This window comes from Castor canadensis, chromosome 4 (genome assembly GCF_047511655.1).
Source record: "Castor canadensis chromosome 4, mCasCan1.hap1v2, whole genome shotgun sequence".
Taxonomy (NCBI): domain Eukaryota; kingdom Metazoa; phylum Chordata; class Mammalia; order Rodentia; family Castoridae; genus Castor; species Castor canadensis.
The window spans coordinates 107,194,070-107,221,953 of record NC_133389.1 but is presented as its reverse complement, the minus strand read 5'-3'; the positions used below and the strand labels follow the sequence as shown (position 1 = coordinate 107,221,953).

The following is a 27,884-nucleotide window of genomic DNA, read 5'->3' as shown; positions in this document are numbered from 1 at the left end:
CTAGCTGTACAAGGGAGTTGATGCCTTCAGGGAGACCTCACAGCCTTAGGAGATGAAGCAAGTGGGTAAATGCTTCATCACCTTGGGTGCTCTGTAGGAGGCCCACAGAGTTGAGTCCCAATTGCCTATAGTAGGGTTGCTGAAAATGCACATCTACATTGGATTTTCCCCATCCTCTCTTTCTCTCCAGCACCCCTTTCCTGATGAATGGGATCACTTTCCAAATAAATTCCCTGCACTCAAACCTTTGTCTTAGACTCTGTCACAAGTGGACTCAAACAAGGGAATTTGTATAGGGCATTTTAAGCCATGGGACTGGATATAATCTCCCAGTGAGTGAACGTAGATCAGAAAGAGAAGAGATTGGGAGCTGAGCCTTTCAGGCAGATCAGCTTCCTCACCTGGGTGAACCTCAGAATCATACAGGGAAACCTAATAGCCTTCCCATGCCTGGAGCCCTTCCTAGATGAATTAAATCAGAACCCCAGGGAATGGGCTCTGGCATCGCTACCCTTTCAAAGCTACACATGTGAGTATCATACACAGCTAGGATTAAAACACTGGTTTAGAGGTTGGGAAGGCAAGGGCTCAGTAAAGGAGACTAAGGAGGGCCTGGAAAAGAAGGAGGTCTTTGGAACCCAACAGAATGGTTCCAAGGCAGTAGGAAAGAGAATTGCATCAAATGTAAGTGGGTCAAGGTAAATGAGCCTGGGATTCAGCAATGAATTTAAGGATATGGACAACACTAATGACCTCAGTAAGAGCCGTTGTGGTGGAGTGGTGAGCAAAAAGAAGATTGAAAGACTGAAATTGAAGTTAGTTGATGCCAGCAGTTCTATGGTGGCAAAAGAGAGTGGAGAAAAGGGACTCTAATTGGAGGGAGAAGTGGGTCCAGGAGAGGGTTTTTGATTGGCTTGTTTATATGTTGATGCTGATGGGAATAATTCAGTGGAAAAGAAAACACTGATGATTTAGGAGAGAAGAGGGAGACTTGCTGTCTCTGAGAACAGTCCAGTGTGGAGTGGAGACCTCTATTTATATGGGGCTTGGGCAGTTTGCTGATAACTGAGAAAATGCAGAGTGTGGGTCCTGTTGCAGGCAGGCAGGTATGTGTTGAGGTTTCCTTCTGGTAGCAACCAGGAAGCTCTTATGGACAGTCAGCACAGAGAGGCCAGTGGTGGCCTTGGCTGGCAGCCTCCAGAGGTGTCAGCTGCATTAGCTGTGATCACACCTCTTCGCAGGTACTTATATTTTTCTACTGTGCTCTCGACACATCAAATCACATTGAAGAACACATGTAGCTGGTGTGGTGGTGCATGCATGTGATCTCAGCACTCAGGAGGCAGAAGCAAGAAATTTGTAGGTTTGAGGCCAGCCTGGGCTACAGAGCAAGAGACTGTCTCAAAAAATGTAAATGCAAGAAAAATTGACTGCATCATGGTGTAAGTAAGTATGACTTCTGGGACAATGCTAAATGTTTTCCTGAAATCTTGTCAAAAGCCACATGGGGGCACTGTTTCTTTAAAAGTACAGAACTGAACAATGTCAGCATTGACTTTCAATTTCCTGAATTTTATTTTCCATTTAAACCAGAAGCTCTTGTGTCACAATAACAAAAAATTTTTTGCACCACATAGAGCGTTTTAAATATTCCAGAGCCCTGGATTTTTAATTTGAGCTAGAATAGTCATTCTTTTCTTTTATAGCTACTTACTGTGCACTTAAAGCACAATGCATATTTTCTTTCTGCTTTGCCATGTGCTTACAACACGTGCAGTGGACTAGCGACAAATCTGGTTTGTGCTCATGCTTGGAATAAGGTACATGGAAGTAGACCACTCTTTGGAGAAAATGTCCTTGTCTTTTTTGGTTCTCACCCCACCAGTGAGCTCTCAGCTCTGAAGCTTGCACAGTTGCATTTTTTTGTGATGTGAAAAAGAAAATTAAAATTTTTGGGTAATTTCCTGTTTTCTGTAAAGTCATTATACCTAATTTTTTTTTTTGCATTGTATGAATTTATTTTATTTTATTATTCATATGTGCATACAAGGCTTGGGTCATTTATACATATAAAAGTGGGTTTTTTTATTGTTGTGTTTGATGGGTGGTACATTGTGACATTTACAAAAGTTCTTACAATATATCAAATATATCATATTTGAATTCACCCCCTCCACCATTCTCCTTTATCTCCCCTCCCCACATTCCTAGAACAGTTTCAACAGGTATCATTTTTCCTTTTACGTATTACGTGTACGTAGTATTTGCACTGTATTCACCCTCCCACACCCTTTCCCTTCCACCTTCTCCCTGCCACTGGTACCAAACCCCCCAGGCAAAATCTATTCCACCCTTCTGTTCTCTGATTTTGTAAAAGAAAAATAAATGACATTTTTGTTTAAACGAAATAGCTACACAGGGAGTTTCCTTGTGACATTTCCATGTATATTTGTATTATAACCCAAATTGGATTATCTCCTCTGTTTTTCTTCTTTCTACCTTAGTCCTCTTCTTATGGTGATTTCAATAGGCTTAAATTTTCTATATTCATTCTTGTATAGAGAGTACATCAACCATATTTACCCTCTTAACTTCCTTCTTTTACCCACCCTTTAAAAGTGGAGGTTTTTTATTTTATTTTTTTTTCTTTAAAAAGTGGAGGTTTTTAAGGTAGGCTAGGATTAGAATTGTTATAGGTCTTAACCATATAGATGGAATTGGTTGCAAATAATTTAGCCCAAATGATAAGTTAGAAGTAAATACTGGGTTTTAGATTTCTAGTTTTGCAGTTTTTAAATGAGTGATGCCTGCCATGTTAATACAAACAATGACAGGTCACTAAGGGTGTGTAGCAGCCTTCAATTGTGTAATGATATATTTCTGGGGAAAGATACAATGATGCCTATCATAGCTGATATCCTACATTAATAAGCAATGATTGAGGCAAGTATTTCTCAACTCTTTAGTTCATAGTTAGGTGCTAAAGTAGTATGTAATTCTTTAATAACATTTTAAGGATTAGCCAATAAAAAGAATTACAATATCATCTATACCAAGACTTTATGGAAGCTACTTAAATATAAAAAAAACAGAAAAGCAAAAATGGTCAAAATTATCATAGGCTAAATAATTATAAAACCAGTGTCTATGCATTTTCATTTTTTTAACCGCTTTGTATTTTTCTCAGTTTACATTGTCCTAATACACATTTGCTCCTTAAACATATGAGGGGGCTTCTGACATTTTTGTAACACATCATTCATGGGTTACAATGAATGATTCATTCATTGTATGTCTTAAATATCAGTTGTCACCATTGTGAACAGGAGTGTGTGTCTCTAGGACATAGTCCTAACTTATGTGGTTTTAGAGATTCCCTTTATGGCTTTTATAACAATATACTTTCAGTTCTTTGAGTTGTATACTTAAGATGTTTTTCAAAACAGAAAGCCAACTGCTTTGGTAGAGGAATGCTATATAAAAGTTAATCCAGGAATTAATATGAAATGCTAGTACTATACACCTCCCTCTTCCCATAGTGGTCTTCATTCACAGCCTACTCTCCTTTTCCTGTTTTTTCTAAAGTTATTTCAGTTTTGCTTTTCTTGGACCTCCTCAACTTTTTTCCAGGTGTAGCTATTGTCAAGAAATGAAAACTCAAGCAACCCCATTATAGCCCTAAATTCCTTCAGCCCAATTGCCTGGATCTTAATGGTTACAGTGTGCACCCTGTGCATGATCCTGCAGTACTGGCTTGAACCCAGGATCTTTTGCTTGCTGCACAGGTGCTTCTTGAGCCACTTCCCCAGCCTGTTTTGCTTTTGTTAGTTTGGGGATAGAATCCCGAGATTCCTCCTCGCCCCCCATGCCATCCTCCCAATCTCTGCCCTCTGAATCCGGGGTTACAGACACCTGCACATCATCTTGTAGTTGTGGAAACAGTGTCATATGTAACAGGGATGCTGTGGCTCCTAAGAATATTATGCTTTCTGTGATTCTTTGGCTTCAGTCCTTTATTTCATTGAGGAAAATCATACCCAAGGTCTTGTTGGAGATAAACATGTAACTTTGCTTTGAGGATTGAAACAAGTATAGAGATTGCAGTGTTAAAGTCTATACCTTCATGTACACAAATCAAGCATATAAAAGTGGAGATCTATAACATGCTGGCATTGGTTTGTGAAGGAGTACTGAACTTCTGTTTCTTTTTTACATTTTTAAATTGACACAAAATTACACATAGTTATGGGTATGGTGTGATATTGCAACATATGTATGCAATGTGTAATGGGATCAAGGTAATTGGCATATCACCTCAAATATTTGTCATTTGTGTTGAAAACATTCAAAGTCCTCTCTACTAGCTATTTTTAAATATGCAATTAATTGTTGTCAACCAATATTATGCTTCTTGTCCAACTTAATAAAACCAGATGGTTTTAGAAAAATGGAAGCAATAGAGATTATTCTTGAGCACCGTGTTTTTATATTGTTTTTATACTGAATTAGTTGCCTTTTGCAAAGCACTCTAGAGCACTTTCCTTTGTATGATTTGAGACGTTGATTGTGTTCTTTATAAAATAGTTATTGGTTTCACATTCCCTGCTCTACTTCTCTTTGATGGCAATGGGCTGTATATGATTCATCTCTGCCCTTCACTTGTTTGGCAACTACCAAACAAACAGGGCTTGACTGTAAGTGGTAAATTAAGAGTAGCAGTTTGAGTGGCATATATTTGTTGAGGATGATGCAGAGGTGGCGGGAGGGGAGAGATGGAAGTAATAAGCAGATCACTAAAGAGAAGCTGAGAGGTTCTTTGTTCCTCCAAATCTCACATGATAGGTTCATGTGCAGTCATTACAGTTGGGAAGAAAATTGTCTGTAAACAGATTTTTAATGAAACTGTAGGTACTGGAGCAAAATGACATGTTTAGAAATTAGGGGCTTATACTTCTTGAAGCTATATAGGCTTAACTTTAAGGCTATGTTTTAGTAGAGAAAAAGCTTCCCAGAAGGAAGACAAAGTATAAAAGGCAATGTTAGAAGGGAAAAGAATAAGTTAGATCCCTTCTTAAGAGTTGAAGAAAGAAGTAAAAGAGAAAAGGAAACATCAAATTATTTGCAGCTTTTTAGTTTCCTTCCTTTCATATTAAAACTCAGTGTCTAGCTCCCTGTGAGTTGTTTTTAATTTTGTGAGGCCTAAATTTAATGATATTTTTATTCTTGACACATCATCACTGGTTTATACACAAATGTATGTGTCAGAAGGGAAAATGGGCATTGTTTTAATATTTAGAATGGGTGTCACATCCATGTTTATTGCGGCACTATTCACAATAGCCAAGTTATGGAAACAGCCAAGATGCCCCAGCACTGACGAATGGATTAAGAAAATGTGGTATCTATACACAATGGAATTTTATGCAGCCATGAAGAAGAACGAAATGTTATCATTCGCTGGTAAATGGATGGAATTGGAGAACATCATTCTGAGTGAGGTTAGCCTGGCTCAAAAGACCAAAAATCGTATGTTCTCCCTCATATGTGGACATTAGATCAAGGGCAAACACAACAGGGGATTGGACTATGAGCACATAATAAAAGCGAGAGCACACAAGGGAGGGGTGAGGATAGGTAAGACACCTAAAAAACTAGCTAGCATTTGTTGCCCTTAATGCAGAGAAACTAAAGCAGATACCTTAAAGCAACTGAGGCCAATAGGAAAAGGAGACCAGGAACTAGAGAAAAGGTTAGATTAAAAAGAATTAACCTAGAAGGTAACACCCACGCACAGGAAATCAATGTGAGTCAATGCCCTGTATAGCTATCCTTATCTCAACCAGCAAAACCCCTTGTTCCTTCCTATTATTGCTTATACTCTCTCTACAACAAAAGTAGAAATAAGGGCAAAATAGTTTCTGCTGGGTATTGAGGGGGGGAGCGGGAGGGGGTGGAGTGGGTGGTAAGGGAGGGGGTGGGGGCAGGGGGGAGAAATAAACCAAGCCTTGTATGCACATATGAATAATAAAAGAAAAATGAAAAAAAAAATTTAAAAAAAAAATAGAATGGGTGTCAAATATGCTGGTAAGTTTTGATAATATTCTCAAAAGAATATTTTTCATTTAAGAGATTTTTTTTTGCCTCAAATTCACCAATTGCCTACTGAAATTTTAAGGTGAACCCAATGTTAAGAGATATTGGGTTGATGTAATGAATACCCCTGTTTTTTTTTTTTTTCATTTTTCTTTTATTATTCATATGTGCATACAAGGCTTGGTTCATTTCTCCCCCCTGCCCCCACCCCCTCCCTTACCACCCACTCCACCCCCTCCCGCTCCCCCCCCTCAATACCCAGCAGAAACTATTTTGCCCTTATCTCTAATTTTGTTGTAGAGAGAATATAAGCAATAATAGGAAGGAACAAGGGGTTTTGCTGGTTGAGATAAGGATAGCTATACAGGGCATTGACTCACATTGATTTCCTGTGCGTGGGTGTTACCTTCTAGGTTAATTCTTTTTGATCTAACCTTTTCTCTAGTACCTGTTCCCCTTTTCCTATTGGCCTCAGTTGCTTTAAGGTATCTGCTTTAGTTTCTCTGCATTAAGGGCAACAAATGCTAGCTAGTTTTTTAGGTGTCTTACCTATCCTCACCCCTCCCTTGTGTGCTCTCGCTTTTATCATGTGCTCATAGTCCAATCCCCTTGTTGTGTTTGCCCTTGATCTAATGTCCACATATGAGGGAGAACATACGATTTTTGGTCTTTTGGGCCAGGCTAACCTCACTCAGAATGATGTTCTCCAATTCCATCCATTTACCAGCGAATGATAACATTTCGTTCTTCTTCATGGCTGCATAAAATTCCATTGTGTATAGATACCACATTTTCTTAATCCATTCGTCAGTGCTGGGACATCTTGGCTGTTTCCATAACTTGGCTATTGTGAATAGTGCCGCAATAAACATGGATGTGCAGGTGCCTCTGGAGTAACAGTCTTTTGGGTATATCCCCAAGAGTGGTATTGCTGGATCAAATGGTAGATCGATGTCCATCTTTTTAAGTAGCCTCCAAATTTTTTTCCAGAGTGGTTGTACTAGTCTACATTCCCACCAACAGTGTAAAAGGGTTCCTTTTTCCCCACATCCTCGCCAACACCTGTTGTTGGTGGTGTTGCTGATGATGGCTATTCTAACAGGGGTGAGGTGGAATCTTAGTGTGGTTTTAATTTGCATTTCCTTTATTGCTAGAGATGGTGAGCATTTTTTCATGTGTTTTCTGGCCATTTGAATTTCTTCTTTTGAGAAAGTTCTGTTTAGTTCACATGCCCATTTCTTTATTGGTTCATTAGTTTTGGGAGAATTTAGTTTTTTAAGTTCCCTGTATATTCTGGTTATCAGTCCTTTGTCTGATGTATAATTGGCAAATATTTTCTCCCACTCTGTGGGTGTTCTCTTCAGTTTAGAGACCATTTCTTTTGATGAACAGAAGCTTTTTAGTTTTATGAGGTCCCATTTATCTATGCTATCTCTTAGTTGCTGTGCTGCTGGGGTTTCATTGAGAAAGTTCTTACCTATACCTACTAACTCCAGAGTATTTCCTATTCTTTCTTGTATCAACTTAAGAGTTTGGGGTCTGATATTAAGATCCTTGATCCATTTTGAGTTAATCTTGGTATAGGGTGATATACATGGATCTAGTTTCAGTTTTTTGCAGACTGCTAACCAGTTTTCCCAGCAGTTTTTGTTGAAGAGGCTGCTATTTCTCCATCGTATATTTTTAGCTCCTTTGTCAAAGATAAGTTGCTCATAGTTGTGTGGCTTCATATCTGGATCCTCTATTCTGTTCCACTGGTCTTCATGTCTGTTTTTGTGCCAGTACCATGCTGTTTTTATTGTTATTGCTTTGTAATATAGTTTGAAGTCAGGAATACCCCTGTTTTTTAAGTCAAACTTTGTCTGCCAGAGGATAACATTTCTCCTTCTTTGAAGTTTTCATCCTTGCTGTACCCAATCCATAATTTAATTTTATTTGAAATAATTCTAAAATAGATTGTGTTTTCTGCTTGCTTAAATAAAAGATAGAGAAGCAAAAGCTATGTGTGGAATTAAAGGTAGTGATACACACGTGTAATCCTAACAGGAGGATCATGAGTTCAAGGCCAGCCTTGGCTACATAGCAAGACCACCCTATCTCAAAAAAAAAAAAAAAAAAAAAGAGAAAAAGTAATTGTCTCAATTTCTGAGACTTATTTCAAGCATCAGTTTTGGAGCAAGCCACAGATGCAGGTGGAAGCTTAAATACGTATATTTATAAAACACATTTTAGGTGCTCTGTTCAGCCTTTTGCCTTCTTCTAGTATGGTTTCAGATGAGGAAATGTTTTGTGCTTTCCTTTCCAGAGCTTCCTCTTCCAGGCAGACTCTCAATTCTAGCCTATCACCAGCACCATCATTTGACAATTACTATTGTTGGTTATTCTTGAACTTGAGTCTCTCCTTGTACTTGACAACTTCTCTTTTTCTCTATGGTATCTAAGTACATCCCATTCCAAAATAAAAATCCCACCAACTCCAAACATCATAGGGTCTTTCTTTCCTTCCTTCATAGTCGGTACTCAGGGAAGAGCACTGCCTTTGTTTCCTCATGTCCGATTTACTTCTCTGACAGGAGCAGTTGGCTTCTTGCCCCTCACCCCATACAAAATGCTTTCTGAAAGTTATCATGACTTCACTGCCAAATTCTGACTTCATAGAATGCCACTTTTCCTCGCTGGAGCATTTCATCTTTCTGAAAACTCTCCACCCTTGGCTTCTTTCACATTCCTCTGCTTGACAGTATTCCAAACCCTTACTGCTTTTTCTCCTTCCTTAATTGACTCTTCTTTAATGATTTGTTTTTTAATTGTTAGTGTTCTCCAAAGTTCTGACCTGATCACATTTTCACTCTACAATTGTCTTTGGACAGATTAATTTATATATGTGCTGAAGACTCCCAAATCATCATTTTCATACTATTTTACTTTCCAAGGTGTCTTTGGAAGCCAAAGACAAAATACTCTGTTGATGCCATCCAAGTAATCACAGCTTCTTAGTCATTTGAAAGTGTCCTTCTGATCAAGACCATTCCCCTCTTTGCATAGACTTTTGTTTAACAGGTAACACTGTATGATGTAGAAACCTTGTCACTCTGTGTTATACATAACAGTGGTTAAGACATGTCCTTGGGTGTTGCTAAGATATTTCATTGATCAGAGTTCATCTCTTCACTATGCTTTCCCTTTCATATAATGTTCAAATGCTTTTTAAGTTAACTGATATTCTTATTTTCCCACTTATATCCTGGTTGAAGCTTGGAGTTCCATTTTTTCTGTATTCATTTATTCACATGTGCATACATTGTTTGGGCCATTTCTCCCCCTTACCCTCTACTCCCTCCTTGCATCTCCACCCCCGTCGCCTCCAGGCAGAACCTGTCCTGCCCTCTTCTCCAATTTTGTTGAAGAGAAGACATAAGCAATAATAAGAGAGAGAGCGTTTTTGCTAGTTGAGATAAGGATAGCTATACAGAGAAATTCTTAGCATTGCTTCCATGCACAAGTGTATTACAACCCGAATTGATTCATCTCTACCAGACCTCTTCACTACTTCCTGGTCATCTTCCCATATTGACCTTTGTTGTTTTACGACTACTATATTAGCTGTAGGATTAAAATCTTAAAATTGGAGATGTATAGAAGCACAGTGATTTTTTTCCTGAGTTTTTTAGGACTTCTTTGCTGAGGAGGCCCTCTCTATGCCTCAGCTACCATTCTGACTGCCTCTTAATCTAAAGATCTATCTTGCTTCTTTGGCCAACCAAATGTACTGCTAACGTGGTCCACTGCAAGGTCCTATGCCTGTCTTGTAGCAGTTGTGGGAGTTATTTGACATTTACAGAAAAATGAACAAGAGAAAAGAGGGAGAAAGCTAACTTTATTGAGAAACACCTCCATCTTCATAAGTATATCTATCTGTACACATGGATGAATACACATGCAATATATTTGGTGATCATCTAACTATACTAAATCCTCTTGCCATTTTAAATTGTTTAATTTTCTTTTCAGATACACACACATATATAGTATATATATTATAACCTATTATATCTAACTGTGTATAATATATATCATCCATATATAATCTATGAAGAGACACCATCTTCTGTATTATCGGAAAACATTTTCATTCATTTATCTATTCATCCATGCATCCTTCCAGTCATCCACTGATTCATTTCCCCATGCATCCATCCATCTACCCATCCACCTACCCACCCACCTACCATCCACTCATCATTTACTCATTAAACACGTACTGGGCAATTATGCTGTCCTGTCACTGCTAGATACAGGGAACTCAAAATCTGAAAGTACTTTTGCTTCACTTAGTTATCTCTCTTAATTTTATATGTGTATACATCTAACTTTTTGAATCAGTTCTAACTGACCATAATGAGTAGAAATGGAATTGAAAGATGCTTAGATATAAAATCACATTACCGAGACATGGAGGTAACAAGAAATGATTTGAAACAAGGTCTGTCATCATTGATGGAAATGGAGTCTGGCTGAAAATCACTATCTAGGCAAAATCACTATCTGGGCAAATGTCCTAAAAGTCTGCAAGCACTCATGCCACCTTGGTCCTTGTTGAGCTGAAAACCTGTTCATTGTGCCATTGTCAATACAGCACACACGTTCCAGGCAGCAGAAGATAAAACATGCAGTGGCGTGTGCATCCCCCTCTCCCATTCCCTGCAATAACTATCAACAGCCCTTTTTCCCGTGACTTCACCCACCCCATCAATGAATTTCTTAGCATTCCTCTAGCCCATGAGAGAGAATGGTCACATGCCAGCTTTTAAGCATCCATGTTTTCATAGTTTTGGTTACTTTAAATGGAAAGTTGCCCCAAATATTTGATATCATTATCTTTTGAAATAGTATGTAAAATATAATGAATCATGAACTTCCTGTCCTTTTTACTTTTTGGTGACTCAATATCAGGAGTTCTGTTTTTTCTGTGTTCTGAAAATGGTCCTTCCTCCCAGGTGTGTGGAGGTTCCTGGTCTCAATCCTGATGCTCCCAGGTCTCAGTGCTTCTTTGAATGTTTGTTTTAAAACTTGTTCCCTCTGCCTCCTCCCTTCCTTTCTACCTTCCTTCCTTCCTCCATTGCCTGAGTCCCCCATGTCCGCTCCCTGCATTAGGCTTCTAATCCTAAGCGAGCTTGAAACCTAGATGATGTTTTAGAGGGGCGCGTAAAATTAGAAAAATAGTCTCTGGCTAAAGGTATGAGGAGAATTGTAAGGAATGAAGTGCAAGCGATGTATTGGTTTGGAACTTTTATTTTCTGCCTTTCTCTGCTCAAAGTTTTTTGTTTTTGTTTTCTAAAGACAATTTTCATTTCTCAGCTTTCCTGTGGATTGTGAAGTTGATTATCTACCTGCATCTGCTCATTAGCTGAGTTTGACTAGGTCATTATTTTTAAAGTGTGGCCTGCAGAACCACCTGCGTCAGAATCACTGGTGGTGCTGTTAAAATGCAGGTGCATGAATTGATATGTTGAGTCAGAATTTCTGGAAGGAGGGCCCACAAGTACACATTTTCATGAAGCAACCTCAGTTATTTGTATGCCCTAGCTCTTGAGAACTATTGGAATGGCTGCTGTGCCGAGTTCTTAATTCAAGCTAAACTTGTCTCATATTTGTACAGGTTAAGTATCCTTATTCAAGATGCTTGGGACCAGCTGGTCATGGTGACTCATACCTGTGATGCCAGCTGTGGAGAGGCACAGGTAAGAGGATTTGCCAGTCTCAGGCCAAAGGGTGAGACCCTATCTGAAAAATAACTAAAGCAAAAAGGGCTGGAAGCATGGCTTAAGAGGTAGAGCACCTCTCTAGCAAGCATGAGCACCTTAGTTCAAACCCCAGACCATTCCCCCTCCACCACAAAAAATATGCTTGTGATGAGAAATGTCTTGGATTTCATATATTTTTGGATTTTGGAGTATTTGCATATTCATAATGAGACATCTTGGGATGGGAACCCCAGTTGAAGGAGAAGCATCATTTCTGTTTCATTTATACCTTATATTCATAGCCTGAGAGTAAATTTATTGACTATTTTTAGTTTGTCTATATTTTGACTATGACTCTTCACCTGAGGTCAGGTGTGGAATTTTTGTGATGTCACATTGATGCTCAGAAAGTTTTTGTGTTTTTGAGCATTTCAGATTTCAAATTTTCGGCTTAGGGATGCTCAGTCTGTAGTTGCAAATCTCTGAGATGCTCAAAGAAGTAGGAAAACCTAGTTGCTAAAACTGCAGACTCTGGAGACAGAATTCCTGGTTTAAAAAATATCTAACTTCTGCCTCTACTATATGATATTGGGCAGATTGTGTAAGTGCTCTGTGCCTTGGTTTATCTATATATGAAATGGAGTTGATTTTACTGCCTCAGGGAGTTGCTGTATTAATGTAGAATACAGAATTTCAAACAGTAAGCACACAATGAATGTTAGCTGTTACTACTATCATGTTTTTATACAGTGCTGCATCACAGTTTGTGGCTTACCCAAAGCAGCTATTGCTGATATGTATATAAAAATATCTTTCCCACCACCTTCATGCCTGAGCACACATACAATGACATGCATGCCTGATACCATGAATGACATACCATGACCTGGCTTGACATAGCATGACTGCATCTGTCATATTGACAATTGCTCCTACTCCTTGGAAAGTAAAATGTCTACATTTGAAGCACATCACTGTTAGGAACCTTAATTCCTCATAGGTATTTTAACATTAAATTGTGAGACTGATAAAAGGATACAAACCACAGTAGTGACTTTAAGTTGAGACAGTGAGATAGAGTTCTGTGTATACCGATTTATGCAGTAATTTTGATGGAATCCCATACAGAATTCTACTGGTTTCTATGACAACCTGAATTCAAAATAGGATCCTTAGAAGCCTCTTCAGAGTAGAGAAAGCAAGCTTCATTCCTTCTGTAGTTATGGAATATGTAGTTTGCACGAAGTAGTTTTTTAAATGGAACTTTCATCTTCTTCCTTATCTTACCATTAGTGGCCTTAGCAAGTGTGTGGTACTGTATCCCTCCATTCCTACTGTGTGTCTGAATGAGAATCTCAGGCTGCCCTAAAGCGCTCGTTTTGCAATGAGTAGCTAAGGTTTCCTGTTGTTGTTCGTACCAGATGCACTGTGTTTCTGACTTTTCTGACTAACAATATAGTAATTAATAGAAGGGAAAGAAACTGTTAAACAATTCCCAGGTTAGCAAGTCAACCTATTTTTAGTGGTGACTTGAGGAAAAAGCTTTTGAGTAAATATGTAAATTTTGAAAACGTATTTTAGCGAGAAAAATTCCAAAATTGGATCTCATGATCATGAACACAAAGTTTTCGTAGATACTGACTAACTGATTGGCAGTTACAAGTTATGTTGGTAAAGATAGACACCATAACAAACCCACCTGAAAGTGTCAGTGGCTTCTGACAACCAAAGTTTATTTCTCACTTTTTCTTCCTACCCATTGGAGATTTGCTGTAGCTCCTCTCCATGTTATCTTCACTCTGGGACCTGGGCTGGCAGAATAACTCCTATCCAGAATGGGCATAGTGGCGCATACCTGTAATCTAGCTACGTGGGAGGTAGAGGTAAGAAGATCACTGCCTAGACTGGACCAGGCCAAAAAAAGCAAGAGCCTATCTGAGAAAAATAACTAAAGCAAAAAGGGCTAGGGTATGGCTCAAGTGGTAGAACTCTCGCCTAACAAGCATTAGGCCCTGAATTCAAACACTGCTTCCTCACCCCTCCCCCCCAAAAAAGAACAGCTCCATTCTGGAACGTTGCCTGTGCTTATGGCCAGAGGAAAAGAGCACAGTGAAGCAGGTGCTGACTCTTAAAGGTTTCTATCCAGAGTGTCACACAACACTCATTTTGCTTGCAATTCATTGTCCAAGGCAAATCCCATGTCTGGGCCTGAGTCCACAGAGTAAGGAAGTGTAATGCCTCTGCAAGGGAGTGAATATTGTCTCTGCTGTGGTGAGGAAGTCTGCCACAGCAGTGACATCAGAACTTAAATAAGAGATTTGGTTAAGAGATATTGGTGGTGGGGAATAATGGTAAAATTACAGAATTTGCAGAACTGCAAGAGATGGTCCTAGTAGACTCCCTGTAGCATTTAGGGAAAAAAAAACTTGAGTTTTGGGCTGGAAGTGGTAGAACACATGCCTACCATTTGCAAGGCTATTGCTTTCATCCCCAGAAACACACACACACACACACACACACACACACACATATCGTGTCTGGCATTCTTTTACCCTACAAATTGGAAACTTGGTCTCCTGTTCTCTTGGGGTTTTCTTTGTTGTTGTTTTGAATTTTGGGGGACTGAGGTTTGAACTCAGGATTCCATGCTTGTAATGCATGCATTCTATTGATTGAGCCACACTTCCAGTCCATTTTGCTCTGGTTATTTTGGAGATAGGGGTCTTACAAACTGTTTGTCCAGGATGACCTTGAACTGCCATCCTCCCTATCTCAGCCTTCCAAATAGCTAGGATTACATGGGTGACCCACTGGCACCTGGCTGGTCTCATGGTTTTGATAACTGAGCCCCTTGTATAAGATAACAGTACATTCAGCCTTAGCTTAAAGCATCTTGCCTTTCATTTGCTTTTGTCCTGTTGATTAACATTACTTTGGATAATGAAAATAAATTAAACATTTTAATTGTTAATAGTAGAACATAATAACCGCACAAATGCTTTTATAATTAAACCTCTGAGGCATAGGGTCTCCAAAGAGATGACAATGACCAATAACACATTTTTCTAATGATATCTTTTCTATATTGATTTGAAATTATGATTCTTTGGATTACACTGGAGTCAGCAGCAGTAAGAAGAAAGCTTAGTGTTTGGGAGAGGTGGCATGTGCCTATAATCCCAGCTACCTGGGAAGCAGAGATCAGAGGATTGAAGACCAAGGCTGACCCCAAGCAAAAAACATGAGACCCTACCTGAGAAATAAACTAGACCAAAAAAGCTGGGGATGGGGCTCAAGTGGTAGAGCTCTTGACACAAGACCCCAAGTTCAAACCCCAGTACCAGCTAAACAAATAAATAAACAAATAAATACATAAATAGAAGAAAGTTTAAAAAGAGGCCTATAGTAGGCCAAGGACTGTTTTGAGCCAGAGGTGCTGTCCACTGGTGGCATGAGCTGCTCTGAGTATATCTGTGAGGCAGCTTCTCTGCGTACTGGTCACCAGCTTGTCAGGACACTCATACACAAGAGAGCTCATGAAGTAAGCAGCAGGTGACAAAAGGAGCCTAGGATTTATTGTGAACTGGCCTCCTAAGGCTCAGGAGAACTTCCTAGGACAGATGGAGTCTTATCTGTATGTATCCACTTGCACTGCGGCAGAAGGACCCGGATGACAGTCCATCTTGGGTATATACCCCAGGGCCACCATGACTTCCTGGCTAACATGTTGCTGGACAATATGTTTCTGGGGAGGAGGTACTGGAACAGAGCCCAGGCTATTCTAGTTAGTCCCTCTGTTGTCACAGTGTGTTGTATTCCTAGCACTTTCAATAATTGTTCCTGAGGGTAATTGTCCTCAGTCCAAGGCCACCCAGAGAATTGTCCTAAAACATTGAGTGAATCAGGGGCACTGTATGAGTGCAGGGTACAGGGTGGAAGTGCCCCCATTAATCTATGTGAATTTATACCTGGACCCACTGGTTTATGTGACACTACCCTGGAAGAAATCTGAAGCTATCTGTCTGCCTTTTACCATAGGTGAGTCATCGCTTACGGTCCACACAGAGGAGTCCAGGCTTACCACATGCCATGTCTCACAGGGAGGTGATGTGTTTTCTCAGCCAGTTAGGAAAGGTGTAACTTGCTTAACCAGTGAACTGATCTCCAGAACAGATGGGCAGACTAAGTGGAAGAGATAAGTGATCTTGGCGACCTAGAAGCTTTCCACAATGTGGAATAAAGTTGGGAAATCCACAGAGGGTGTGCTGTGAAGGTGACATTCTTCAGAAGGAAAGCACAAGCTATCCAAAATGAGTCCTAGGAGAGTGAACCAACTTACTACAGTGACTGGGGCCTTGTAAGTACAACCCAGTGAGTGTCATGTTCTTGCTGATTCCTTGATAATGTTGCATGAGGAAGTTAGTGGGGAACTTGGAGGGCTTCTTTATATATGGAGTGAGGTTCTCATAAATAGGGCATGCTTTAGTTTGGGACCTGGTGCTTGATTGGGCCTCCTTTTGGTCCCCTCTTGGGATCCACCCTGTTATGTGAATGAACCCATAGGAATTCTGTCATGACAGCTCACTAGGGCACGCGTGAATGAATCCCACTATGTCCCAAAGGCACCTACTCTCAGACACTCATTCTTTGCAACCCAGTGTTTTCTTTCACTGGCAATCTTGTGTACCTACTGCTTGATGGCATTTAGTATTAATAATTATGTCTCTGAAGTACTGACAAAGAGCTTAGTGTGTTCAATAAAAATTAGGAATATTTTATTGTTTGATTTTTTGAAAATGTGTAATCCTTACATGGCCTGTGTATAGTCTGTTTAAGTGGACTGGTGGTAAAACTCTGCATTACAATATTCTGTTTGGCTGAAGTGATGGCTGGAGTCACCCCAAAAGCAGTGGCAGGGGAGAGCTTTCAAGACACTGCTCCAATCCATCCTGTGATGTGGCCAGTTGGGATTTCAAAGCACTGAATTTCAGGGGGATCTGTCAAAAGCATTATAAGGGGAACTTACATGTTTACAGGGCTTTGTTCTCATAATGTACAAAAAATATTCTACTCAGGTCTGTCTGCAATGAGGGAGTTGGATTGAGGAGTTTACATAGGTGTTTAAGGAATTTGGGTCAGGGGTTGGCTAGTTTCTACCTGTTTAGCAACATGGTTGATAGTTTAATCCTTTGTACAACAACCTAAACAACTTTATTAGGTCCCTAACTTGGGTTTAAGCTTGCAGAGGACAACATGTAACTGAAAAAGCTCACATAGTGGTCCAGGCACTCTGGGTTTCTAAGGACAAAGAAAATAGCTGAAGTACAGATGGGGGTGGGGACTTGGAGGTCTCAATAGGACAATTAAGGCATGAATTTCAGTTGGAAGGGATCTTAGTTCATTTACAGTTCTCGATACTTGTTCACCTAGATCATCTGTAGCCTCTTGCTATAGGGATATAGACCTCACTGCTTTATGAGACAGTCTGTCTTCTGGATAATTCTTTGTATTGAACCTAAATTTGTCTCTACTTCTGGTCTTCACAAGCATGCTTCTGCTTTCTTGGATTACCCAGATTATTTGTTCCTTTCTTGGAATGGGAGCCCTTAAATGTGTGATGGAGTAAGTAATCACATCTGCCTGTAATGCATTCTCTCTGACCGAAGCATTTTCCCTTTCCATTTCTTGCAGGAGGTAGCTGTAGTTTTCCCTCCCTCTGGGTTGCTGCCCTTGAGGTGCAGCCCCATGGATCCTTGGTTCCACCTTTCACAGTGCCAAGTGTGGAATAAATGCCATGCGGAGCAGAGCTGGGCTGTCATTATCCTTGCTTGGGCGCATGGTCTTCATGGAAGGAGACATAAGCTTTGCTGTCAGATGCTCTTGGGCTCAGAATTCAGTTATGCCTCCTGCTGGCTGGACTTATGTCCTATCATCCATTCTTCTTCTTTAATTATTGTTGTGTTAGGTGGGGTACATTGTGACATTTACAAAAGTCCTTACAACATATCAAATATATCATAGTTAAATTCACACCCTCCGTCATTCTCCTTTATTCCCTCTCCTCCCATTCCTAGAAGTTTCAACAGGTATCATTTTTCTATTTACATGCATGTGTACACAGTATTTGCACCACATTCACCCTCCTACACCCGTTCCCCACATCCTCCCCCCTCCCACAGCTACCACCCCCCCCAGACAGAACCTGTTCTGCCCTTCTGTTCTCTGATTATGTTTAAAAAATGACATTTTTGTTTGTTTAAGAAGCTATACAGCCAGTTTCTTTGTGACATTTCTATGTATATATGTATTATAACCAGAATTGGTTCATCTCTATTTTTCTCCTTTCTACCTTAGTCCTCTTCTTATTGTGATTTCAACAGGTTTAAAAATTCTATATTCATTCTTGTAGGGGAAGTACATCAACCACATTCACCTTCTTAACTTCCATCTTTTACCCTCCTCCTCTTGTATGTGACCTCCCCTTAGTGTGACCTGTTTTTCATTTGCCCATTGCTTCATTGAGCCATTGATTTTTGGGGAAATTTAGTTTTTTGAGCTCCCTGTATATTCCGGTTATTAATCCCTTGTCAGATGTATAGCTGGCAAAGATTTTCTCCCATTCTGTGGGCAGCCTCTTCAATCTAGAGACCATTTCTTTTATTATGCAGAGCTTTTTAATTTCATGTAGTGTCACTTGTCAATCCTTTCTCTTAGTTGCTGAGTGTTTTGAGTTCTATTTGGGAAATGATTGCCTGTTGCCTGTAAACTCCATTGTATTCTTTGCTCTTTCCTGCACTAGCTTCAGTTGGCTTTGAGCTACTTTTCGCAAGATGCTTTCACATTTTTGGTAAATGCCTGATGTTAACAGGGCTGTTCAATTTCCACACTAATCCTTTTGTCAGCAAACATAGAGTGCTTACCAGGTGAGGTATCAGAACCTAATGAGAGACCCACTGGAAACTGCTCTTGCCATCTTTTGCTAGTGCCATTGAGCCCTTCAAGAGGCTCATGGGTCCCCTGGAGACCTTATTAAAATGCAGGGTCTCATTCAGTTGTTCCATGGCAAGGCTGAGCTTTTGCATTTTTAACAAGCTCCCAGGTGCACTGAGGATGCAGAGAACTGCACTGTGAGGGTCAAGACCCCGAGCTTGTGCAAGGCTCCATCACAGGTGCCAGCAAGAGCTAGGTGGCTGGCATGGAAGGCTGGGGAAGAGTTAGATCAATTGTATATGATCATCTCTGCCATGAGGAAGTGTGTGGTTCCGTTTGAAAAACAAAAAAGACAAAAAAATGGGGTAAAAGTAAAGTGCAAAGCTGGAGATTGAGACAGTAGATGGTGGATACTTCATATATATCAGGTGACTATTATAAACAAAGAAAATAACAAGTGTTGGCCAAGATGTGGAGGATTTGGGACTCTTACGCATTGCTGGTAGAAATGTACAGTTGTATAACCACTTTAGAAAATGGTAGAGGAGTGCCTCAAACAAATTAAACACAGCAAATTGAACATGAGTTCTACAAAAAATTGAATACAAGGTGCATGCGCCTATAGTCAGGAGGCTGAGATAGGAGAATTGCTTGAGGCCAGGAGTTGGAGGCTACCCTGGGCGACATAGTGAGACCTCTTTTGAAAAAAAAGAAAAAGAAAAAATGAACAGAGCTACTGCATGATGCTGAAATTTCACTTCTGCATTTATGCTGAAAGAAATCAAAAGATTCTGACATGTACTGTAACGTGCATGAACCGTGAAGGTATACTAAGAGAAATAAGGCAGTCATAAAAGAAGAAATACTGTACAATTCCATTTGGATGATGTACCTAGGGTAGTCAAATTCTGAGACAGACCCTGCTTGCCAGGGTCTGGGGTAGGAGAGATGAGGCATTAGTGTTAAATGAGTACAGAGTTTCAGTTTGGGAAGATGAGAAAATTGTGGAGATAAATAGCGAAGATGGTTGCACAAAAATGTGAATGTAATTAATATCACTGAATTGTATATAAAAGGTAAATTTTCTGTTGTGCATATTTTACTATAATTGAAAAAACTGGTTATAAAAGACACACATACAAATCATGCAGTATGTACTAGAGTTGTCAGATGAAAAAGAAAATGAGGACAGGGACATGGCTCAGTGTAGAGTGCTTGCTTAGTGTGCATGAGGCCCTGGGTTGGTTTGATTCCCAGCACTGAAAAGAAAAAGATAGCAGGAGGGCCTTATTTATGTATCATGTTTAGTGATATGGCACACAAAGTGCCCATCAACTCATTTAGCCTCCAACGATACTATGAAACAGTTGCTTATTAACCTGCTTTTCAAGAGGAGACTCGGCACAGGAAGAGAATACTTAGGGCTGGAACAGTGAGGGAGAGGTTGCAAGGGATCAGTGGGTTTTGGGGGAGCCTTGGAGAGGCAGGATTTTAGTGGAGAGAGGACAAAAGGCATTCTAGGTAAACAGTAGGAACTGACTAAAGGAAAACATGGCGGTGAATGGGACCCCAACCATTCATCTCATCCGGCTTGATGGTCGTTGGTGTGCAGGGTTCATATGACTAAAGCTGACTATGGAAGACCTTCCATTCCAGGGAGGAAAGGTGTTTTTAGCGGGAAACTGGAAGCATAGGTAGGAGAAGTGGTTTAATGCAAGGCAACATAGAGTGGTGTGGATTACGGTAAACTGAATAAAATATATGCCACCTAGTCATTCAGATCACAAGCAAAAATCCTGAGTGGGTTAGGCTGGTGACTTGGGTTGTAATGAGCTTCAGATGCTGAGGATGGTGTATTCCGAGAGATAGGCAAAGTGGTGTCAAGGGCATGCAAGACCATGAGGTACACCTTCCTGGCTGTGTCAATAGCCCTGGAAAGTTGTGGGTACAAATTAACGCACTTTCACTAAGTACTTAAAAATATTATTTTTGTGCTGTGACAAAAGCAGAAGATAGTTAGGCACTTGGCACCATTCTGAGAACTTTGTATTATCTCCAGTCCTCCTATGGCCTGAGTGTGGCTTTTGCAGATATTTGCAGACAAGGAAAGAAAGGTGTAGAGAGGGGAAGTAACCTGCCCAGGGTGACCAGAGTAGAATCCAGGATACAATGATTCTTGCTTTGCCTTACAATTAACTCTGAGGCTTTTTCTCTTTTCTTTTCTTCTTTCCTTCCTTTTCTCTTCCCTCCCTCCCTGACTTTCCCCCTCTGTCTCTCTCTCTCTTTGAGATGGGATCTCTTTAACTTTGCCTCCCAAGCTGGTCTGGAACTCTTGATAGTCTGCCTCCTGAGTAGCTGGGATTACAGGCACGAACTACCACTCGCTGAGTTTTCTGAAAGCTACATTTCTTTGTTTTCTCTGTTTTCATGACATGGAGTGCAAGAGTTATTTAAGTAGGGACCACTAGCTGTCACTACCTGGTGCTCCTAAAAAGATATAAACAAGGACTGCAGTAACAACAGAGCAACCACTTTATCACTGGCATTTGCAGTGGTGGTGGTGATCGTGGTGTGTGTGTGAGAGAGGGAGACAGAGAGACCAAGAGAGAAAGACAGAGAGACAGAGAGACAGAGAGAGAGGGAGAGAGAGGGACTTGCTTCCAGTTCGAAGTAATCTGAGATTCCCCTTGCATATTGGACTAGTGCTTGCAATCGAGATCTTGCACAGGGTAGAAGCAACGAAGCACAACCACTATGTGCTCCATTAACTTGTGCTGAAAGCGAGCACTGAGGCTTGCACACAGGGCATCAGAGAAAGGGAAGAGCATTGGTACAAGGATGGGAGAAAGAGGGCCCTGAGCCGCTCAGGGGCAGTGGGGGTGGAGGAGGGTGCCCCAGGAGCTGATTCAGAGGGAAAGAAAGGGACGAGGAAGCTTCGCAGTGCTTTCTTACATCACTGATTCAGGATGCAACATACAGCTTCTACAGGAGGGCCCACAAGGCTGGTCAGTATTGAGGAAATCAGTCACGTAAGGTTTTCTTTTTAATCCTTCTTCTTCCATCTTAGCATCCTCCAACTAATTTAAAAACCTTTCTCTACTGTAAACTTCTCAAGAATTCTATATTTGTGTCTAAATACCATCAATGAAGTGATGAATTGATCTTTTTTTTTTAATCCTTGTTCACTTGAGGCAGGGAAATGAAGAAAGAGTTTTCTAAAACATGTTGAAATGTAGCCCATACAAAAGCAGAGCAGAGAAAGGGGAGGGCTGGAAAAGTGGAGCACTTTTACAAAATGCATCTCCTCTCCTTTAGAGAGGAGGTCAAGGGATAATAGCCACATCAGGAGCTGTTTTGAAAAACGGGCTGTGCAAGTTATAAGAACAGCTGCAGAGATCTTTTTTTTAAATCTGGATAATAAAGTGAATGGTACAGATGAATGTCTTTAAATTATAGGAAGAAAATGTCAGTATCCAGCAGAGCCTCATAGTTTCACATGGGTCCCGGAGATCGAAATTCATTTGCACCCAAGTAGAAAGCATGCTTTACCTTAGGTTCATTGATAGACTATCTTTTGGAAATTTGGAACAAAGTAATTAGTGCTCTAAGCAATTTCCCATTTTAATTAATTCAAATAGAGACTCCTTACTAAACACATGAGATATAAATGCTCAGTTATTTCAAGTAGGAGCACTATGAACCTTAACCCCTGTTTACCGTACGTAACCACGGTTACCTCCATCTGAGTCTTGAACCATCATCGGTTCCACATGGGATGGCGTCAGATCTTTTCCAGGTCCTGGAATGTAGTTGGTAAGAGGAGTGATACCCACACCATGCCTTCAAGTCACACACTGCTCTATGGGGTTACGTTGAATTCTTACAGCAGCTCTGTGTGGTGTGAGGTACACATCATTAATTATGCTTGGTAGATGGCAGACAGTCTCAGCTCTGAGAGGCTAAAATAACTCGCCCAAGGCTACAGTTAGCTAATTGGATAAGTTGCATATTTGATCTCAGGCAAATTCTTATTAAAATTAATAGATTCCATGAATAAACATTTTGCTTTGGGGAAGTATCAGCAAAATCTTTCACTGCAGATATTTAGGCCACAGTCAGTGTTTGTTGGATATGTGCAGACAAAAAGCCAAGATTTATGTCAGCTGCACAGCATTTGGCGCTTAAACATCATCTTCCTAAAAAAATTCATGTTTCCTAATTCATTCAATCAAGGAGTGACAACGTGTGTGTGTGTGTGTGTGTGTGTGTGTGTGTGTGTGTGTGTTTAATGCAAGGGGAAGAGGGAGGAGGAAGGATCCAAAAAAACCCTGGCACTTTAAAAACGTTGCTGCATTGCAAGTCAGCAGGCTGCAGAAATTTTGTTTAGAAAGGTGCTTGTTGCTTCCATCCTTGAGCATGTCTGAAGCAAACAAAGGGTTGAGTGCAGCCCTTTTTGTAGTGAACCATTGTGTATGAAGGCTTTGAGGCTCCATGGACCACTTTTTAGGTCTCTGCTTGGCAGAATGAAAAAAGCTTCCTTCCTCCCTCTCTTCTTCTCTTTCTTTCTTCCCTCTCTCCTTTTCTCTCTCCCTTCCTTCTTTCTTTTGAGATGATTGTCCAGGTTGGCCTCCTGGGCTCAAGTTATCCTCTTGCTTAGTCTTTTCAGTAGCTGGGACTACAGGAAAATGACACTGCACCTGGCTAGAAGCCATTTTTCTAAAACAACTAAGCCTCACATATCTTCCTGGTGGCTTTACATTGTCATTCCACCTGATTTGAGAGTGCCCTCTGACCTTTGTACTTGTTCACATTCTGTTCAATTTCCCTTTTCTAAACTCCATACCTGAGTCCCAGCCAGATGTAAGCTTAATTCTTGGTTTTTTACTAAATGGGCACTGCCTTGGTTATGAGGATTTTGTTCATGTTGCATCTCCTCAACTTGAAGATTTTAGAATCTGGGTCTTTGGCTCCATTCTTGCTGCTGTCTCCTTTCACCTCTCCTCAACAATGGGCTCTGCACCAGGCCCAGTTTTTGAGAGGGCAGCCATTGTGGTGATTAAGATATGCACTCCAAGCCTGACCTCCTGGGTTTGAATCCTGACTGCTGTTATTGACTATGGTAGCTCATGCCCTTAATGGGTAAAATAGAAATCCTAATATGAGTACCTCATAGGTTGTGAAGAACATTCAGTGAGGCACACTGTGAAAACTGCTCAGAAGGGCTGATGGAGTGGCTCAAGTGGTAAAGCACCTGCTTAGTAAGTACGGGGCCCTGAGTTCAAACCCCAGTACTGGAAAAAAACCCATCTCAAAATAGTACTTGCTATGCAGTAAGCACAAAGAAGGCTTAGCTGTTGCTGTTCTCTGGAACACCTGCAGATGAAAGAAGGATCCTGAAACAAGGTCACTGGGGCAGTGACCACAGAGGACCCTTGTCTGCACTGGTTCAGAGCTGAGCACCCTCTGTGCATCTTTCACCTGAGCCAGGCGCCAGTATTGCTGTGGTCTTACCCCAGCTCAGGCCCCTGCACCACGGTGGTGGAGGTCGGTGGGGGTGGGGGGCGCTTGCTGGGAGGAGGAAGTAGGTGCAGGGTGCTATGGCTGAGAGAATTCTGAGGTCAAGTGGATGGGATTTAGTGGCAGAATGGATGTGGGGGAAGTAGATGGGGAGCCCAGTTTGCCTTCCAGGTTTTTAGGTTAGGTGGTTAGGTCAACAGTGATACCACTGACTGGGAAAGGGACCTGAGAGTGGGACAGTTTGAGAGGGACTGGTAATGTGTTCAACCACGGACGTGTTGAGCTTGCAGTGTCTGGGACACATCCATAACAAAATGGACAAATTGAATGGCAGTGACGGTGGCATACAGAGCATATCATGCTCTGGCCCCCTTCTGAGCCCTTCAGAGACTCGATTATTATTCTCATTGCACAGATGAGGACCCTAGGTGCAGCGTGCTTAAGTCACTTGTGTAAGGCCACACTGCTAACTGGGATGGCGCAGGCGTTGGGATCCCGGCCAATCTGATCCTGGAGCTCACATGTTTAGTCACTCTCTCCCCACACCCTGTACCTGTAGTGTCAAGGGGTGGAGGGGCTGGACATTGAGGTATGCTGAGCAATGAGCTTGCTAGAAAAGACCCTGTGGAGTGAGGTGGGTGTTGGCTGAAAGAAACCCCTTTGCTGGCATAAGTGAACATCATTGTTGAGTATAAGAAGGATCAACATGAAGTAAGAAGAAAGGTCGAGGAAGAGAATGATACTCTTGTTAAAATCTCCAGGTAAAGACACAGGATTGATGATGCATTGATTTGATATGGTACTTGTGTTGCCCGTTTCAGTCAACAAGGTTTCTTCATATTGCTTTTGAATTCCTTAAATTAACACTCTGAGGTAAGTAAGTGGAAGTGTTGTTACGGAAGGCACTTAGGAAGAAATGAATATGGGAATAGAACCCCAGCTGGACACTCCCCACCTAGTATTTTACTTCACAAAGCATGCACTGAAAGAGAGTATAGATTGCAAAGTACTAGTTTATGTCCTAGAGTTTGGTTAGTAATTTTCAATTAACTTTTAGGGTGGCATAGCCTAGTACTTAAACAAGATGAAGTGGCTGCTAATGATTTATTTTGTACTGTACCAGCTGCCTTAATTATACCACGGAGAGGTTGAACACCATGGCACTCAGCTCTGCTGCGTGTCACAACCACCAAGAAGTCATAAGAAATTGCACAGTGGCCCCCACTTCTATGAAGTTTGGTTCAGTAACAGAGAATATAGGTAGAGGGGAAGTCTGGGGCTTTATATTTATTTATTTATTTATTTATTTATTCATTTATTTACTGTGACAATGAATTTTTAAAAAGAGGTGCACTTCTGTTAAGTTGATGGAATGACATAAATGCTTTTTTTTCTCACCCCCAAAACCTCATTGAAATGAAAAAACTCATAACAAGCCTGGCAAAACAGGAAGAGATACAACCAGCTCACAGGAAATATTGAGGCTTTTCTGTAAGATGCCAAAAGATGGGGTTGGATTAGGAGAGACAGAGTAGAAAACCCAGGAGGAGCTGGCATGAACTGCCTAAATTGAGTGCCATTTTTGGCATGGTTGCTGGGAAGAAACAACTAGTGCCATCTAGTGGACATCAGGAGTAGGTCTTGGAGTAATTGTTCATAAGAGTTATTAATTAAGACAGCTTTTCTTACCTTCTCCTTTATGCCAAGCAGCTGGCAGCAGCATTTGTCCCCAGGCTAAAGCTGCATTAGTCTCAAAGTGAAATTGGGAATTGGGTTTGGTGAGAGTCCCTAGCATTGACACCAAGGCGACGGAGAGAAGCAGAAGGTACCTTTGCACATTCATGAGAGTGAGACTCACTGAACTCCACAGTAAAGCTTCTCCTGCTTTTGTGAAAGGACTGGTCACATATTTGCTTACTCCTGAATGGGAAGTTGGCTGTCCACCTGTCTGTCCACTTATGTGCTGATTTCTACAACTTGGCTTGAAGGGAAGAGGCCAGCTGTAAAAACAGATGTGGGGTGAGTGCTGATCACAGCATCCTGATGATCCACCTTTGGCACAGGCAGTCAGGTCTTAGCGTGTCCATCACTGATTCTGGAGGGACTTACCTCAGGGCCTGATCACTGTTTGTAGAGGGGAGATGAAATGATGAGAACATAATGACAAGCACTGTGATTTCTCCACACCCCCCTCACTCTCACATCTTTGATCTGAACCTCATGACAATTCTGACCGTTAAACAGCAATTTTATTCCCATTTTGTGAGTAAAGGCAGTTAAGACTGGAAGACGTCAAGGAGACTTGTTCAAGTTCATACAATATATGAAGCAGAGTGAAGATACAAAGCTAGCTTTTGTGACATTAGACTCTTTTCTTTCTTTCCACTTATCATACAGTTTGCAATTTAATTTTAATTATTTAATAAACATTCATGATAGAACAGACTTGGGGATCTTTGTGTGAAGTTTGTTTTATGTACCGCTCTATGAAGCTGAAAAATATTAAAATGTGTTCTCATACGGCTCCTACATAGGTGAATGGCAGTAGTGATGAGGACAGATGTTTTTGAGGTGCTGAAGGTTGTACCTGGAGCATCATTCATGCTGAGCACATGCCATACCACTGAGCGCTAGCCCCTACCCTGGACAGTTTTATATAGAAGGGAATAACTTGGGGATTTGATTTTGTGGGTGGATGGAGTGTGTGTATTAGTTTCCTGATACTGCTGTAACAAATTATGACAAACTTGGTGTGTAAAACGTAGACATTTCTCTTTTCCTAGCCCAGAGGCCAGGAGTCTGCAATCAGGGTGTGAGCAGGGTTTCCGTCTGAAGGTTGTAAGGGAGATTCTGTTCCTTGCCCTTTCAGGTTGGGTGGCTGTTGGCATTCCTTGCCTTCTTGACTTGTGGCTTTTTCGCTCTGACTCCATCTCCACATCACTTTCTCTGTCTCTGTGTCTTTCCTTTTCTCTCATAAGGACACTTGTCACTTCATTTAGGACCCACCCAGGGAATCCAGGATGACCTCATTTCATTATCCTGAATTTAATTACATTTGCCAGACCCTTTTTTTCCCCCCAAATTAGGTCATATTTAGAGATTCTAAGGGCTTAAGCATAAGTATATCTTTTGGGGGAACACCACTTAACCTACTACAGGTAATAAATATTTTATACATTTTTTTTCCCAGTGAAATAAAATATCTCTTGGCCCTTAAATCCTGTGATGTCTATTTATTCAGCCATCAGAGCATCTCATCTTCAGAGATTATATCTCTGTTTTTTTTTTCTTGAATTCCAACTGGTAACCCCTGCCAATTTGAAAATTGGAACTTTTCTTGCCCCTTCCCTTTGCCTGTTTGTGATGACATTTCCCGTGACTCCATTTCTCCCTCCTTTTCTTTGGCTTGCTGGGCAGGATATTTGGATTTTTCACTCTTGGTTACTGCTATTCAAAAGAGAGGAAACAAGCAAAAGTAAATAAGAAAAGTGTTCTGTGGTTTCCATGTTCTCTAGTCATGGAAAGTTTCAGCAGGCTTACTCAGCTCCAAAATCAGAAGTAAAGGTAAAAACCCTGGGGAGGGAGTGGATACTGGACTAT

At 40.9% G+C, this 27,884-nt stretch overlaps 1 protein-coding gene across 5 annotated transcripts in view; it reads left to right on the top strand.

The window, feature by feature from the left end:
* The window catches only part of Cacnb4 (calcium voltage-gated channel auxiliary subunit beta 4), a 257,548-nt gene that overhangs the window by 63,873 nt on the left and 165,791 nt on the right, over positions 1–27,884 (top strand). The window contains exons 1-3 of one of the 5 annotated variants that reach the window (XM_074070789.1): positions 11,753–11,834; positions 13,603–13,720; positions 15,876–16,194. The exons of 2 other annotated variants lie outside the window; for them this stretch is intronic. The gene's annotated coding sequence lies outside the window, so the exon portion shown is untranslated. Of the gene's footprint in view, positions 1–11,752; positions 11,835–13,602; positions 13,721–15,875; positions 16,195–27,884 lie in introns of those variants that run through there. 2 more of the 5 variants (XM_074070790.1, XM_074070791.1) reach the window with 2 other exon arrangements.